The sequence below is a fragment of the Anabrus simplex genome, chromosome 12 (assembly GCF_040414725.1).
Source record: "Anabrus simplex isolate iqAnaSimp1 chromosome 12, ASM4041472v1, whole genome shotgun sequence".
NCBI lineage: Eukaryota > Metazoa > Arthropoda > Insecta > Orthoptera > Tettigoniidae > Anabrus > Anabrus simplex.
The window spans coordinates 6,851,479-6,870,067 of NC_090276.1; the positions used below are offsets into that span (position 1 = coordinate 6,851,479).

Sequence of the window (18,589 nt, forward strand, 5' to 3'; positions counted from 1 at the left end):
TGTTCGTTTGCAGTATTCTTCGGTATAATTAAAATAAACCGTTTTAAGTATTAGTAGGTTATTCTTACACAGTTTGTTTGATCTAAAAGCAGAATACTGTAGACCTTAATTGTGACGAATGGTCTTATGATATTACCTACGACGATCACATCATATGAAATATGAAATAATATTTTTCTTAAATACGTTTAGAAGAACAGAACAACAAAGTCATCGACCTAGAAAATAAATAATATGCACTAAAATATAAGGTTTTTTGCTTATTTGCACACGGAGGAAACGTCCAGTTGATGTCACTTGTCACAACAATGATCCCACACTCGCTCACAGGATGCACGATCGCGCCGAAATGCTGACAGGACGAGTCCAAATGAACAAGGAGAAAGGTATAGGGGTGGGGAGACCAACAGTTCAACTGAGAAGTTCAGTACCGTGCAAAATGTAATCGGCCCGGAGGAAATCTCCGTGAGCGACTAAAGGAAGGTTAAGTCCACAACCGCTTCCTTCCTAGTTCTTGTGTCGCCGAAAACCTGTTGTTCGCGCGATGCTAAACCACTCGCAGTTTATATCTTTGATGTATAACTTTGTACTTCGATAGATAAATATTTGATATTCCTTACAGAGAAAAAAAATTACGTTGATATTGGTCAACGACGTATGTTAAAAACATATCTAATTGCGAGCCCAATAGTGTGGTATTTGAATTTTAAGTAAAAGGCTGAGAAGTATTTTGAACAAAGCGCAGTAAACTGAATAAACATTGAAACTATGTATTATACTAAGAGTTACCCGCGGCTTCGGTCGCATGGATTTCGTAATTGATAAAAGTAATCTTCCTCGGTACTGCAGTAAGACATTATCTAAAATTTTCTAAAGTATAAAATTTCAGCGACAAATTGAGTTTCATTTACCCCAGAACATTTATGTAAACCACGTCTGTGTTATTGCCTTTTGGAGCTAAGATGAAGGCTACTGGTATAGCTAACTCTGGAACATGCGACATAGAATTGTCCATGTGAGAAACAGTCCTCTCAAGTCGAAAACAAAAATATGCGTGTTTATTTTTAAAGGAGATCCAAATATCCATCTGTTACGTCTGTAACACATTCAGCTTTTGAGATATAAGTATCCCCATTTTTGAGATATGCTCATTTTAAAAATTCAACCCCTTTCTCACTTCTTTTCACCCCTTAAGTGGATTTTTCGAAAACACAAAAATGTTTTTCTCAATTAGTAATGGAGATTCCATTTCACGTTTCTAACGTCTTCATTTTTTGACATAGCCTATAAGTATCTATTAAAAAGGGTTCAATCCTTTTTTCACTTATTTTTGCTCCCCTTAAGTGGATTTTAAAATTGATGTATTTTACGGCTGGCGGGTCTATCTGAAATTATCATCAATTTAGCGTAGACAGAAAACCGACACCGTGGTAACCAGTGTTCGTCATCGTCTTCCTCACGTGAGCCAGAACACTGCCTTCTATACACAGTACGTACAAATGGCGCCGTGTTTTAAACGAATTTTCACTATCTTTGAGTGTCATTTCGTCTAGGTCACAGTAAAGCCCCGTTACCCACGGTAACGTTGCATTTTTCTCACAGTGCTTATCGTACGAATATTTATGGTCAGAAAGTTGTGTGCTAAATCAGCGGCCCTTTCGCTGGGCGTAGATCTTGACAGGACATTATCTTGTTGACCTGGCATGTTGGAGGAGCTGCCACATTGTTGGGTGCAGATCATGATGATGCTACATATTTCTTTCGATTTGTCGGAACTCTCCATCTCCCTTGTGACTGGAGGGAAAGGATGCATTACCTGTACCCCCAGCATGTCGTAAGAGGCTACTAAGAGGTGAACAACCAAATAATCTGTACTCATTCTCTCGTCCTCTGAACCCAAACACATATCCAGGATTATATATGCCTTTCCATGTAGCGGAGAGATTTACACACGCGTGTATATAACACTTTATAGGGCAGGAATTTTTTTGTTACGGGTATATTTTTTATCTTAATCCTGAGTTGCAAACTAATAGGTTAGGACAGAAGGCAATTTGCTCCTAAATTTGATATATACGAATACAAATAGGGTAGCCACAATCATTATATGAAGTCACAATTTTCTCTCATTGGTAGAAACTTCTAAAACAATACCGTAGGACAAATACAAATAGTCTTTACAAATTTGAATGAAATGTATGTGACGATCTAGGCAAAGAGCCACATCACACGATGAACACAAAACACTCGAACGCTTTACATATTTCTTTGTACTACAGTGAGCACAACGCCTGTTCATACCTTTCACATGCATATGACCACCTACATTTTCAAACTGCTTTTTAGCACTGTCTGTTGTCATTTTTGTTTTTGTAACTGTAATGTTCCTTCTCACACCAGAGATGATATTTCTCCCAGTGAAGTTCCCAATACGTTCATAAGTTACGGTGCTTCGGAATGACGTGTGAGACATAGGTTTTGTATTACAGTTCTGCACCTTGACTATGGAATTGTATAATAGATATGAATTTACAGCATCGAGCAAATAGTGCCATATTTTTAACCACCAACGACGTGATTTCCATGACAAGTTGTAGCAAGTTATAAGTTGATCAAACCGGTCAACCCCTCCCATGTACATGTTCTAATCACCTATGCACTGAGGACAGTTAACAATCTCCTTGTTATCAGTCTTATTTGTCCTTCTTACTGTTGTGTGATCACTGGGATTCTGCATGGTACTACCAACTACTACTGCTTTCTTATCCCTATCCCTCTATTTTGTTACACTCTTATCACCACACATAGCAAAATCTGACTTGCCCATAGACAATGCATATGCATTGTACCACATGCATACAGTCCACGTTGCAATGTTACACTTGTAAAAAAAAAAAAATTAAAAAAATATATCAAAGAACAGGCAGTAACCCAGACCCTCGAACAGTTTTGAAAGTAGAACAGTTCTCTCCCCCAGTCCACCACTCTCGTCTGAATTGCCTGATTTGCATTCATAAACGCTAAAACCAAGCATGTAACCAGTAACACCACAAGCATTAACCCATAATTTGAAACCCTTCTTAGCAGGCTTCATTGGCATATACTATTTCAGTGTACTTGTGTCCTTGAAGCCTAACATACTCTCATCGATAGATAAATATCTACTGGGACTGAAATTCTCAATTCTCTCTTCGGCATTTTACTGTTATTCAAATGAAGGAAACGAGGAATCTTTTAGGAACCGTTTCACTGGCATGATACCAGAAATGTGCGGAACATTAAAAAAAAAAAATCACTAGATCAGTACTGTCTAATTCCTGGTAACCTATGGAACCCCATTATAATGAGCATTCCTATAAAAGCAGATAATTCATCAACAGTCAAATTCAGCTGGGTCCCACGCTGAGCCGCATACAAGTTGGACTGTTCAACAGTATGTGTGAGTAATGAACGGGTCATGAATAAGAGGAATACAGCCAATGGCCAGGAAATGTCAAAGGGAACTTTAGGCCCCTTTGTCTGGGAAAATGTAGAACGCCTGTACGCAGGATCATGTTCTTTCTTGTTCCACTGAAATGCTGTAGGTGGTTCCTCCTCCTCCTCCTCCCCCTCCGGTGATGAATCACCTTCTGGCACAACAGGAGAATTTTCAGGATCATCTTGAATGTCAATGTCTTCAGTATCCATGAGATCAACTCATTCAATCTCTGACACATTATCGTGCAATAGCTGCCTCTGTGGATCCGTGGTAGAGTGTCGGCATCCGGATCCCAAGATAGCGGGTTCAAACCTGGCAGAGGTAGTCGGATTTTTAAAGGGTGGAAAAAAGTCCATTCGACACTCCATGTCGTACGATGTCGGCATGTAAAAGATCTCTGGTGATACATTTGGTATTTACCCGACAAAATTAATTAAATCTCAGCCATAGACGCCCAAGAAAGATCCGGTTTACTCTAGGTCCGCTAGATGGCAGACAGAGTAAGCCGGAACGTCGAAATGACGAGCAGACAGCCAGATGGCGTCAAATCGAAATGTCTGCAAACGGTAGCTGAGGCCATACGATTATTATTATTATTATTATTATTATTATTATTATTATTTATCGTGCAATACAGAATTATTGTTGCTTTTAGAACGAGTAGATGTATCCATCACCCGAGTTCTGTATGCAACAGAATCTTCAGCATCACTATCCCCCACCTTCCTCGGAGTTGTATACTTGATCTGCTGAAACAAGTCGAATAGCTCGTCTGCTGACATCTTATTTACGTCCACGTACTTCGTCATGACGTATCTTGAAACACAGATAAGAAAATACAGTTAGACAGGTGTTTTCTGGCAGCTGGACGCTGTTATAATCATCATTTATAGCATAAACATAGGCCTAGGCCTACGGTTAAAAGTGAAGTTATGTTTCGTCACTTGTCAACTTGGATAAAAGCGATAATATCTGAGCGGATAATTTCCCAAACTAAAGTCGCATATTGGTTACATATATGTTTATTTCTACATGCATTTCTACCTCACACTATTCTATAACTGTGTTTCCTTTCTAATGTAAAATAATTCGTTGGCAAGTGTAGTATTGTTTGGCGCGACGTCAAAAAAACAACTTCATAAAACAATGTACTTGTGAAGAGATCTGCTTACCTTTAGCAGAATAGACTGTCTGAATATCAACCGAAGACACTGATATAGCCACAACTAGCAATTCAAATTGAGTTTGTTAGAAAAACAACATCGAATTCACTCCAATACTGCATAACCGCGTTTTTCCGTGGAGCCTCAATGGATGGTGGCAATATCCTTAGCCACCTCCATCGTATTCCAATCCCAGTTGCTTGCACAGCCTTCATAATCTTTGTGGCTTACTATTTAGCACTCTCCGTTCAGTCATGTGGCCACCAACCTATAAAGGGATAACCCGAGTTCACTTTAAATACAGTGACTCGTGCTTTCGTATTCGACGAGGTGAATCTCTTACTTTAAAGCTGCATTAAACTGCGTACAATTCCTCCTGCCAATAATAAATCTCTGGCAGGTACCGGAAATTGAACCTGGACAGCTAATAGTGCTAACCTACGGTGGTGAGCACTTATATTTTGATAATGAAATTAGGCCAGCAGTGTTGCCACCTTAGCGGATTTTCCGCTAAATTTGGTGGAATTAAGACTGTCGGCGGAGAAATATATAATTTAGCGGACAGCGGATTTTTTGGCGGAATTCTAGCTTTATTATAGCGGAATTTAGTGTTTTATCCATTTTACGTTTTTTTTAAAAAAAAAATTGTACTCCAGTCTTTCCCCGAGCTGTTCCGTATTTCTTGTCAGGAGCGAGCAGTCACATGAGGAAAACATGTTATTTGGATTTGATGTTACGAGATCATGGTGTCATATAACGCGTTTGAAAGGGTACTTATCTCTTACTTGACGAATCACGACAGATAATGAAACTGTGAGAGAGTAGCATTTATATTTATGCTATGAAGGAAGACCGTTTAATGAATGGCCTGTTGTGTGTGTGGTTCTTAAGGTAGGGGATTCACCTAGTTTGCACCCGGCAGTAAAACGCGTACAAGTTTTAGCACGCCGGCTCGCAGGCATGGGGTTAATCCCAGTTTTAAACTCTCAGATCAGGTGAGTGCAGACATTTATTATTATTATTATTATTATTATTATTATTATTATCATCATCATCATCATCATCATCATCTGCAGCCAGTCCCTGCTATGCATGGTGTGAAAATGTCGCTCATAGGGTCGGTTGGTGCGTGCAATTTCTGTGGGCTTGGCAGACTAATGTGTAATAGCAACTTCTGGCTCCGTGAGGAAAGCAACGGGAAACTACCTTACTCCTCATTTCCCTAGTACTCCTCTTCAGTGATGGCTAGGCCATTTATGACAGTTGATGGCGGAGCTGTTGAGGATCCAACCAGCCTCAGGGCTGAAGACTGAACATACGTAGATTATTATTATTATTATTATTATTATTATTATTATTATTATTATTATTCATTTTTATTCATTTTTATTGCTCATTATTTGAGATCGGATTTCTTGGCGGAATTTTAGCGGATTTTTAGTAGTATTTAGTGGATCTTGAAAATATAAGTTGGCATCACTGTAGGCCAGGGAGGATTATTTTGTGTAGGGAATTCGAAAGTGGAACCGAGTGGATCGCGTTTCAAGTTCTTAGCATATTCTCTGAGGATGCTAGTATAGTAAATGGAGTTGCATAAAGGTGCAGCAAAGCTAATTCAATAAGCTAGCAGTTACGATTAGCGGTATTCACGAAATTATCTTGACAGCTGTTTGCGGACTAACTTTGCTGTACGGGAGTGTAGGCTAGGTGGACTATATTATTTTACTCGTAAGTTAGAAGACTTAATAGTGGTGAGAAATATTACTGGTACAAACAGGTGGGAAGAACGGCAAGATAATACGGAATGAGTAGGAAAAAACTGCTTTAATGGTTTAACAATCTGTGTGAAAACACGGCTAATAGGGGTCCACCTGTCCATACAACAGATTTACACAATGATTATTACTACGCATTTCATACTCTTACATGTTTCGAGAAAATGATTTCTCTTCTTCAGCGAAATAGTCTACCAGTCGAAATCTCCAGGGAGATGCTTGAAATTACAATATATGAGACCTCGCTATAAAATATCCAAATAAAAAGCACACAATTAAAATTTACAACGATTCTGTTTCATGTCACTGTCTAAAACCTATCTTATACTCTCTCTTGAGGTAAAGTATTAAAAACCTTGTCACATTGTGTAAACAGAGTGCAGTTTGTTGAGTATAACATTCTAATTCTTGAACTAATTGAACGTGTTATTGATTGATGCATTGAAACATATCCAAACGCAAACAAGACGTGCCTATATTTTGTGTGGCATGCGGAACTTTTCTTCTTATTTAAGGACACCGTTACGGTGAAGTTCAGTGCTATGTTTTGACAGCCTCAAAGAATCTTCTAGCCTAACATGAAAAATCCCATAAAACGTAATAATATAACACAGAAAGGATTATTCTAAAAGAGGAAAACACACACTAAAAAACTTAATGTCAAAAGCATAACTATGCGTGACAACTGAGCGTCAAGCGGGCTGAATAGGCATTGAGTAATAATAAGCCTTGTTTACCAGCGCGGCTAGAACAGCTGACTAAAGCAAGTTGCGAAATGTAGGACGAAAATGGTAAAGTTCATTAACAGAGATAAAGCCTGATAGAAATAAATTCGGTGGATGAAACTGTACGTCACGAGAAATGGACTCGGCTATCGAGGGTAACGTAAGTAGAGAGAGACCAAGGCGACTATGGTTACACTCTGTTTCTGATAAGGCATTCAAGACGTCGTCCTTCACCTGTGATTACTGGGATTTTGGACGAAAAGTTGGCAAACAACCGAAAATGATGTTCTGGTTCTAGTAAACACTCTAATAGAGGTAGGTCCTACTAGTTTCATTTACCTAGGCTCCAACTTCACTGCTGACCGTGAATGCAGAAGGTGGTGACCAATCTCGACAGTGTTTTTAAGAGAAGTGGCTATACTTAAGAAAAACGATCCGTGCTGTAAAGTGCCCTGTAACGATGTACGGAAGCGAGAATTGGACAATAGGAAAGGCTGAATGTCGGAAGAATATATTCATTCGAATTAGGTGATCAAGAAAATGCGGAGTTTCGTGGACTGCAAGGAGATCTAGTAAATCCATATTACAGGAAATCAACTCAGGCTGCTCGTTGGATGCTAAATAGGAAGTACTTTGGTCGTATTATGAGAAGACATGCTTCACTGGAAAGTACCTTATTACAGGGGGAAGACTGGTAGTAAAAGGAGAAAGCGGCAACGGATGAGACGGATTGATGACATCAAAGAAGTAATGAATCTCAACGTGGGAAGTCTTCACGAAATGGCACGCTTTGGTTTTTGGGGTCACAGTCAGAATCTTACTTGTGCCAGGCTCCTCGCTTTCATCTATCCTATCCGACCTTCCGTGGTCAGCTCTTGTTCTTTTCACACCCCAACGGTATTACGTATGGAGGCCTAGGAAGTCATTTTCATGCCCTTCGTGGCCCTTGTCTTCCTTTGGCCGATACCTTCATTTTTCGAAGTGTCGGACCCCTTCCATTATTTCGCTCTGATAAGTGTTATATAGAGGATGGTTGCCTAGTTGTACTTTCTCTTAAAACAATAATCACCACCACCACCACCTCAGAGTCAGAATCCACTTAGCGAGTAACGCGCACGTGCGCACCCACACACCAAACTTTACGACACACTGTAGTAGAATTTGTGGGGTTCTTGCATGTGCGGTCCGTTTTAGAATCCTGCAGGGGGGAAAGCCTCGGATTTTTCTTTTTCTCAAAAAGTTATTTAGTTCTAGAATTCAGAATGCTCCAAATGAACTCGATTAACTTCAAACTCGCAGCTGTATTTTGTTCATAATTTGTAGTACTTATTTTAAAAATGGTTGAAAATAAACCGTTTTTAAGATAAGATACCACCACTTAACAATGTTGTTAAGAATACAGACTTTTAATAAATGAATAATAAACATAACGCTATAAATTATTCATTTGAACTTCCTAAGCTTAACAACCAAGTTTCAAAAAATCGAGAGCCTCGAGCATTTTGAACAAAAATCCACACTTCTAGCCCTTCAGGCAAGCAACTCGATACTGAAAACATCCTAGAGATATGAGCTACGAATTTTAGGTAAATAAAATACAATAAAGTATGAGCATATATTCTTTATTTATTCCTAAAATTTACAATCCTTTTCTTAATTATCGTTATCCGGTCTATTAGATGAGCAGTTTGCCTTTATCTAGCACTACGAGCAATGCAGAGTTTCGCTTAAGCCCTTATAACAGGGCCTCTCAGGGTGCATGCACGGTGCAAAAGGTGACTTCGCTTGGTTGACCAGTGTGGCAGATCCCCACTCATCGATTTGGAGCAATAGCGCTGTCTCTCTCTTTCCCCACGCCTGTCTCCCCCTTTCTCACTTGCTCCGTAGCGCTCCAAATCCGAGCCGAGCTTAGTCGAGTAGCCCAGAGACGAAGCGTTGGTCCGAACCGAGCGGGTCCGATGCACTGTGCACAGGAACTCTGCGCCGCCCTGTTTGAGAGGCCCTGCCTTATAACTACGTTCGGTGTGGATATTTTGCAAAAAATCAAAAGAAAACGCCTGAGGGTATTGAGCCAGGGAACTTACAAAAAGAATGATGTAAATAAGTTAATTTTGGCTGGAATTTGAATAAAAAAGAAGCAAGCTATTTTAGGCTGCTTTTCCGGAACTGCATTTAGGCCGTAAGTCATTTTCAATTTTTTAAAAAAGTTTGATAGAGCTATCCAAGACCCACAATTTGAAACCTTTCTGGGCCCTTTAACCCTTCAACTTTTGGCACAATTGAGGAAATTGCTTCGTTTTACGTTTTCCGAAGTATAGGAACCCCTACTTTGCAAAGAAATGTTTTTAGCATTAAAAAAAAACGCTTAATAAGGATTTACTCGATTCAAGGGAAGTGGCTTTATTAATTGTCTCGCCAATTTTGTTATAAATCAGGCTAAAATGAACTAAGATATAACATTCAGTAAGGTCTGTCAAGTTTTTGGCCTGGAGGCTGGTTGGATCCTTAAACAAGAGCACCAAAGATTATGTGGGTGCTAGGCAACCAGAAAAGCCGATGAAGGGGCCATAACGAGGCGTACAGGGCATGGTGAGAAGTGAAGTAGCTTGCCATTGCTCTCCTCACGGGGCCAGGAAGTGTTATTACAATACCACTGCAGGTTCAGTACTGTCACAGCCATAAATGAGACTGAGAGTTCATCGAAAGTTACATTTTGCTCAGGCCTGTGCCAAAGTGGTGGTGATTATTGTTTTAAGAGGAAGAAGTGCAACTGGGCAAAAATACTGCACTCATCAAGACATAGAAACTGACGGCTCCTCCTTTAGAAGGGCAGATAATTATTTCGTATCTGTTTCAACTGAAAACGAATATCGCCACCAGACTTCCAGGTTTCAGAGTTACAGATATCGGACTCTCGAAACAAAACCCTGGGTGTACTCTTGTTCTTTTCCGGCCCCGACGGTATGAGGCATCGAGGCCTAGGCGGTCTTTCATTTTCATGCCGTTCTTTGGCTGATATATTAATTTTTCGAAGCGTTGGATCCCTTCAATTTTTTCTCTCTGATTAGTGTTATATAGTCCGGCTCCATGGCTAAATGGTTAGCGTGCTGGTCTTTGGTCACAGGGGTCCCGGGTTCGATTTCCGGCAGGGTCGGGAATTTTAACCTTAATTGGTTAATTTTGCTGGCACGGGGGCTGGGTGTATGTGTCGTCTTCATCGTCATTTCATCCTCATCACGAAGAGCAGGTCGCTTACGGGAGTCGTATCAAAAGACCTGCATCTGGCGAGCCGAACTTGTCCTCGGACACTCCCGGTACTAAAAGTCATACGCCATTTCAGTGTTATATAGAGGATGGTTGCCTAGATCTACTTCCTCTTCAAACAAGTATCCAGTAATCGGGAGATAGTGGGTTCGAGCCCCACTATCGGCAGCCCTGAAGATGGTTTTCCATTTTCACACCAGGCAAATGCCGGGGCTGTACCTTAAGGCCACGGCCGCTTCCTTCCAATTCCTAGGCTTTTCCTATCCCATCGTCGCCATAAGACATATCTGTGTCGGTGCGACGTAAAGCAAAAAAAAAAAAAAGAAAAACCAATAATCACCACCACAATCCTAATAACAGTATGATGACGCCCTCTGCCACATGTGTAGGAACGTAGAAGAGAGTTTCTCCAGTCGGTAGCCATGGTCATGCAGAACCCGTTGCCGGTCTGGTTCTCTATTAATAGTGTGCGGTAATGTACGGCCGGGTTATTCATGTCTGCGTGCCCTGCCGATACCAGAATTTGTGGGTTTATTTCTTCTGTAAGAGCTGTTCGCAGAAGTGGAGCGTAAACAGGAAATAATTGGAGCGCTATATTGCCAATTTTCACTTTGAGCCCTCTTTAAACGATGGTATAGTAGTAGCCGTATTGTGTGTACTAAACGGTAATGCATCCTATGTTTACTGCTTTTGCCGAAGTGTGTTTTTTCGTGGAAAGGTTATTCCACTGAAGCACAGCTTGTAGGATTCCAGCAAGATATGGCAGATATTTTGGATTCAGGAGGTCAGATGGCCTGTATCCCTATTGTCCTATCTAAGGCATTTGATAGGGTAGATCATGGGAGACTGCTGGCAAAAATGAGTGCAATTGGACTAGACAAGAGTGACTGAATAGGTGGCTATATTTCTAGAAAATAGATCTCGGAGAATTGAAGTAGGCGAAGCCTTATCTGACCCTGTAATAATTAAGAGGGGAATTCATCAAGGCAGTATTATTGAACCTTATTTTTTTCTTATACATATAAATGACATGGGTAACGAAATGTAAGAAGTGTCCGACTCCATGGCTACATGGTTGGCGTGCTGGCCTTTAGTCACAGGGGTCCCGGGAGGGTCGGGAATTTTAACCCCCATTGGTTAATTTATCTGGCACGGGGGCTGGATGTATATGTCGTCTTCGTCATCATTTTATACTCATAATGATGTGCAGATCGCCTACTGGCGTCAGATCTAAAGACCTGCACCTCGCGAGCCGAACTTGTCTTCGGATACTCCCAGCACTAAAAGCCATACACCGCTTCATTTCAGTAAAGAAGTGGAATCAGAGGTGAAGCTCTTTGCGGATGCTGTTATTCTGTTCAGAGTAATGAATAAGTTACAAGATTGTGAGCAACTCGAAAATGACCTCGGTAATGTTGTGAGATGGACTGTAGGCAGCAGTATGATGATAAACTGGATTAAAAGTCAGGTTGCGAGTTTCACAAATAGGAAAAGTTCTCCAGTTTTAATTACTGCGTTGATGGCGTGAAAGCTCCTTTTGGGGATCATTGTAAATACGTAGGTGTTTATGTAAGGAAAGATCTTCATTGGGGTAATCACGTAAATGGCATTGTTAATGAATGGTACATACCTCTGCACATGGTTATGAGGGTGTTTAGGGGTTGTAGTAAGGATGTAAAGGAGATGGCATATAAGTCTCTGGCAAGACCCCAACTAGAGTATGGTTCCAGTATATGGGACCCTCACCAGGATTACTTGATTCGAGAACTGGAAAAAAAAATCCAAAGAAAAGCAGCTCGATTTGTTCTGGGGGATTTCCGACAAAAGAGTAGCCTTACAAAAATGTTGCAAAGTTTGGGCTGGGAAGACTTGGGAGAAAGGAGACGAGCTGCTCGACTAAGTGGTATGTTCCGAGCTGTCAGTAGAGAGATGGCGTGGAATGACATTAGTAGACGAATATGTTTGAGTAGTGTCTTTACAAGTAGGAAAGATCACAATATGAGGATAAACTTGGGAATTCAAGGGGACAAATAGGGGCAAATATTTGTTTATAGGAAGGGGAGTTAGGGATTGGAATAACTTACCAACTGAGATGTTCAATAAATTTCCAATTTCTTTGAAATAATTTAAGAAAAGGCAAGGAAAACAACAGATAGGGAATCTGCCACTTGGGCGACTGCCCTAAATGCAGATCAGTATTGATTGATTGATTGACAAGGCTTGGGTTACCGTTCCGAACGATGTCGTTCCTATATGAGCTAACTAGCTGCAGTACCCGTCGTTGACGTGACAATCATAGCATGTGCAGAGTTATCTAACTCCCCAGCTACTTACGGCCAAAATTCAGGCATCAGCAGCAGTCCCACTATCGGAGGTGAGTGGTAGCAGAAGAGACAAATTGCAGCACAACAGTGTTCAATGTAATGTTCTTGTTGATCAGTTTTACCAACTTTCGATGTTGTAGTCCTTTCTTTCGACTCTGGGATATTAGAGCATCTAAAGTATAGGCTGTTCTTCCTTTTTTCAAGACTCCCGCAACTTCGCCTAAACTGGCATATTTATAACCTGGACTGTAGTACCTTATTCCCAGCCTTTCCATACAGATTTTCACTGAAGTCTGTTCACCCATTTCCTCGTGGCTCGGCGTTGATATGGAGTTAGCAACAAAAAATCGAAGTTCATGCGTATCTCTATCATAGTCGGTACGTAGACATCTGTAAGACATAAATGATAGAAAATGTAATTCGGTATTTTTCTTTACGTAGTATTTGTCGATACGACCACTAATAGCATAAATATTTGAGAATTAAATTTTAGGCCTTTCCCTAACTACCATTTTACTAAGCGTGAATAAAATTATTTATAGCCTAGATTGTATTGCCGCAGTGCTCATATGACGCTGTTGATGGTGATTCGTCCTTCGGATGGAGACGTTAAGTCTTGAGCAGACCCCTTGGTGATATTCGACAGGAATAGGCTATGTACCGTCACCGGGTGTCACTTTCTCCCTTCCTACTATCATATCACGTCGTTCATTTCATCTCATTAACTTCTCTGATGAAGTTGACGTCAGGAAGGGCATGCGGTCAAAAAATCCGCCACGACAGATTCATCTTACCTCATACCCGACCCCGTAGAGAAACAGGACAAGGGTTGGACAAACATTGTAGTGCCTCATTCCCCGACTTTACATACCGATTTTCATTAAATTTTCGTCAGCCATTTTCTCGTGATGCCCGTACGTACGTACGCACGCACATACATGTAGGCAGAGATGACGAAACATTAAAACGTGCGTATCTTTGTTACTGTGGACACGACCGTTACAGAAATACCATTATTTTTAAATTCTGGGCAACGCACAGGCAACACTCTTATATATGTAGATGATTATCACACGCCGCCTTTATTCTTTCTCATGACATTGCATCGTAAAGGGCAAGAAGTTCCTTGGACGTTTCCAGATCTCATGGTTAACTTGAGTAGATTGGAAGACAAAATAAGGAGAAGAGGGAAATAGGCACACGCCAACCAAACAACCGGAGATCAGCTACAGAGAAGGGTACAGGGACAGGGTTGAGAAGACAGGGGAAGAGGATAGTAAAATTACACAGGAAAGAGGCGAGGAGGGAGAAGATGAAAAAGTTCTCAAAAAAGAGGAAGGTTCAAGCCATAAAGGAGCGTCTGAGGTCCTACAGAGGTCACAACGAAAGTAAAGAGAGAAGGGTAGGTTCCAGAGTAATTAACGGGAAAGGAATCTCAAGTCGTACTTACGTCGAATCGAGTAACGGAATCTCTTAAAATAGAGTTTACTAAAAACAGCTTTCGCAAATCAGTCTGTCCGTTATACTGGACCGAATTTCTTCATTTTTGTTTTATTCTCTCCGCAATTACCTGTTGGTGAATCATGAGACATTAATTGATTACTCCTATAATTACAGACGAAAGCTTACCCTAACCCGCAATACGTTTGTGTTGGAAGTAGGAGAGTAGAATGTATTTTATTTATTTATTTATTTATTTATTTATTTATTTATTTATTTATTTATTTATTTATTTTTTGCTTTACGTCGCACCGACACATATAGGTCTTATGGCGACGAATGGACAGGGAAGGGCTTGGAGTGGGAAAGAAGCGGCCGTGGCCTTAATTAAGGTCAGGTTAAGCGCTGGCCTTCTAACCCCAACTTGGCAGGTTCGATCCTGGCTCAGTCCGGTGGTATTTGAAGGTGCTCAAATACGACAGGCCCGTGTCGGTAGATTTACTGGCACGTAAAAGAACTCCTGCGGGACTAAATTCCGGCACCTCGGCGTCTCCGAAGACCTTAAAAAGGTAGTTAGTGGGACGTAAAGCAAATAACATAATTAAGGTACAGCCCCAGCATTTGCCTGGTGTGAAAATGGGAAACCACGGTAAACCATTTTCAGGGCTGCCGACAGTGGGGTTCAAACATACTATCTCCCGAATACTGGATACTGGCCGCACTTAAGCGACTGCAGCAATCGAGCGCGGTAATGTATGATTTGCAGGTGATATGGTTGTGATGGGAGAAAGCGAACGTGAAATGATAAAAATGTTAAACTCAACATGAAACTAGAAGAATATGGAATGAGATTTAATAAGAAGACCAAAAGTATGATAATTGGAGGAAAAGGTAGAAGTTATCATATTAGTATATGGGGAGAAGAAATAGAGCAAGTCAGTAACTTTAAGTATTTGGGAAGTATGATCAAAGATGATATGTAATGCAGACAGAAATTAAGAAAAGAATTGCCATAGCAAAAGAAGGCTTTAAGGAAAAAATCAAAATTACTTTGTGGACCACTAAACAAAGATTTGAGGAAAATACTTACTAAGTGTTATATTTGGGGCATAGCGCTGTATGGCTCAGAGACTTGGCCATTGAGAAAGAAAGATGAGAGAAGATTTGAGGCACTAGAGATGTGGGTATGGAGGAGAATAGAACGAGTGAATTGGGAAGACTGGGTAAGGAATGAGGAGATATTACGAAGAGTTGGAGAAGAACGAAGTATGTTGCAAATCATTAGGAGAAAAATGAACTGGATCGGACATTGTTTGAGGAGGGACTGTTTACTAAAAGAAGGAATAGAAGGAAAGGTGAAAGTCAAACGAGGAAGAGGAAGGAAAAAAATATCAAATGTTGGACATTATCCAAGGAAATAAATATTCGGACATGAAAAACTTGGCGCAGGACAGGCAACAGTGGAAAAGGTTCATCCCATGACAAGACCTGCCATAAGGCAGAATACCTAGATGATGATGTGGTTGCTAAGCGACTAACACTTTCATTAATATTTGTGATTTTCATCCTTGGTAATGTAATTGCATGCAGCCATGTTTAATTTGACTACTGCCTGTCAAGTCAGAGTATTCACTTCCTCTGAGATCACGGAAGTGTAATATTCCCTGCTAGATATTCTTTGATTCTCTAACCTTTCCCAGTTTTCAAATATATTCAGCAAATGGCAGAACGTTCATAATAACTTACATGTTGCTAATAGGAAAATAAGTCTACGTACAAACAGACCCTATCATGACATCGCCTTAGACATCATCTGGGAACACTATCGAAGGATAACCTAGCTACAATGGAAAGAGCGAGGCCACGTAGGCCTGTCTTAAAGTTCTCTGCCTGGCAAACAAACACTCCTTCCACACTAACCTATGAACTTACACGACAACCGTTCTACAAAGAAGAACTGTGATTAAAAATACTATTACCTTCTACGACACAATACCATGGTTTACATTAGGAACTGTAGGATGAAAAAGGAAATATATGGATAGATTTTTAAGAGATGGCATGATGACGTCAGAATGGATGAATTCTGACTACGAACTGCGGCATACCGTAACGCGCTTCTTATTAAATGTTCATAAAACCATTGAAAAGGGCAGGCAAAGCAATATGACTACAACTGTCATATCATGACGAGTTATCTGACCTATTTATAACGAATGCTGCGGAGCACACACGTCCTCTAGTTTATAATTATTGGATATTGATTTTTTTGTCAGGCTGGGATGACTGTATTGCATATTATATAATTTGCTTGCATTCTCTTCCTTAATGCAATGGTTTGTGTGTAATTGTGCAGGTTTAAGAGAATACTGAGAGAGGGACATTGCGCAGTGCAAGAGCATTCCTCTCGGTTGCGAGTTACAAAAATATGCGGAATATTTTAAGTGGAGCATTTCGTCGTCTCCCACCTCAAGGGCATGCATGTGTGACATAAGGTTCATCTGCTGTGTCCAGAGCCTCTAGTGCGGTAGAGGAAGGAGAGACGTCGCCCTCTATTTTTAGACGCCGCGGTCAATTCGACGACGATTTTATTTCTGAACAGCTCGAAAAGAGGAGGCGTCTGGTCTCGTGCAAGCTGGTGTGCGTCTTCTGTCGTAGTGGCGCCATTATAGTCGCTAATACAGTTCTAGGTGTCACGTACCAAATGGCACATTGCTTAGTTGACCTTTTCTGAGAGGTTAATGTGGCAACAACAGGACAGCCCCGTGTGGGTGGGGACTTAACGTAGAATACGTCCACGATTTTTCCCGCCTGTAGTAAGAAGCTACTAGGAGAGGCTTCAGAGGCGACCACGGAGTCCCCACTATTGACTCCACTTACTTTAACAGGCTCATCACTTTCATCTTTCCTATCCGGCTTCCCTTGATAAACTCTTGTTTTCTTCGGGCCATGAAGGGAGTAGATTTGCGAGGTCTAGAAAGATTCTTTTTACGCCCTTCCTGATTCTTCCTTTTCTTGTGGCGGTACATTCATTCTTTGAAATGTTTTCCCTCTTCTTTCAGAGTTATGAGTGGACGCTTACTTAGTTGTACTTGCTCTTAACTCGACAATCACCACCTGTACAACAACGGGGGCGGCCTAAGTGACTCAGATGATTGAGGCGCTGCCTTCTGAGCCCAACATGGCAGGTTCGATCCTGGCCCAGTCCGGTGGTGTTTGAAGGTGCTCAAATACGCCCGCCTCGTGTCGGTAGATTTACTGGCAGGCAAAATAACTTCTGAGGGGCAAAATTCCGGCACCTCGGCGTCTCCGAAACCCGTCAAAAGTAGATAGTGGGACGTGAAAAGTATATTATTATTTCGTATGTCAAAATAAGGATACATTGGAAATGTACATATTAAAATAAGCTATATACAGTATTTACAGATCAGGTAAATTAAAATGTAATGTTGTTATAACAGCTGGGCGCATGCTGAGTTCGGAATTGGTTTCATCTGTCGTGTCCGACTCCCTTGAGGGTGATTCTCATTACCTTCCGCTATCAGTGTTTATTTCCGATTTCCTTCAGATAAAAAATTCCTAATTCCCTCCTGCCTGAAGAGGAACACAACGCGCCGATTCCCTCACGTAAAACGTCTTTCGATTATAGTTGTATAAAATACCGTTCTGCCTCCTGTCATTTCTTGATGACCCCCGTGTGGGTGGGGGACGCAGACGAAGAATACACCCACGGTATTCGCTGCCTATCGTAAGAGACGATTAAAAGGGGCGACCAAGGGATGATGACATTAGAACTATATGATTATTTGTGATTCGTACCATTTCGTGCGGAACAACATTGGTCGGCGTTACTTGCGACTAGTACCACCTTGCGAGGGTGTACGTTTTATAGCAGCAGTACCATTATGTGCGGAACATTATGGGTCTGAGTGTTGTCTGTGAAAGAGGTCGTCGTGTGTATTCCACTGGTCCGTTCCACTGTGTTCTGTGTGGTCTGCGTTACCTATGAATAGTAGCATATTATGAACAACGCCGTCCGGCTCCATGGCTATATGGTTAGCGTGCTGGCCTTTGGTCAGAGGGGTCCCGGGTTCGATTCCCGGTAGGGTCGGGAATTTTAACCATCATTGGTTAATTTCGCCGGCTCGAGGGCTGGGTGTATGTGTCGTCTTCATCATCATTTCATCCTCATCACGACGCGCAGGTCACCTACGGGTGTCAAATCAAAAGACCTGCACCTGGCGAGCCGAACATGTCCTCGGACACTCCCGGCACTAAAAGCCATACGCCATTTCATTTCATGAACAACGCCATGGGTCTAAAGTAGGGCCCACGAGAGTTGAAGTCTGACGTTTAGCGCCACCGGCGAGAAAAAGTTGACTAACGCTGCTCGAAAATGGCCTGTTGCTATGGCAACGAT

At 41.3% G+C, this 18,589-nt stretch overlaps 1 protein-coding gene across 2 annotated transcripts in view; it reads left to right on the forward strand.

Moving 5' to 3' along the window:
• Positions 1-18,589, forward strand: part of Mbs (Myosin binding subunit) — a 532,528-nt gene that overhangs the window by 33,115 nt on the left and 480,824 nt on the right. The window lies entirely within an intron of this gene.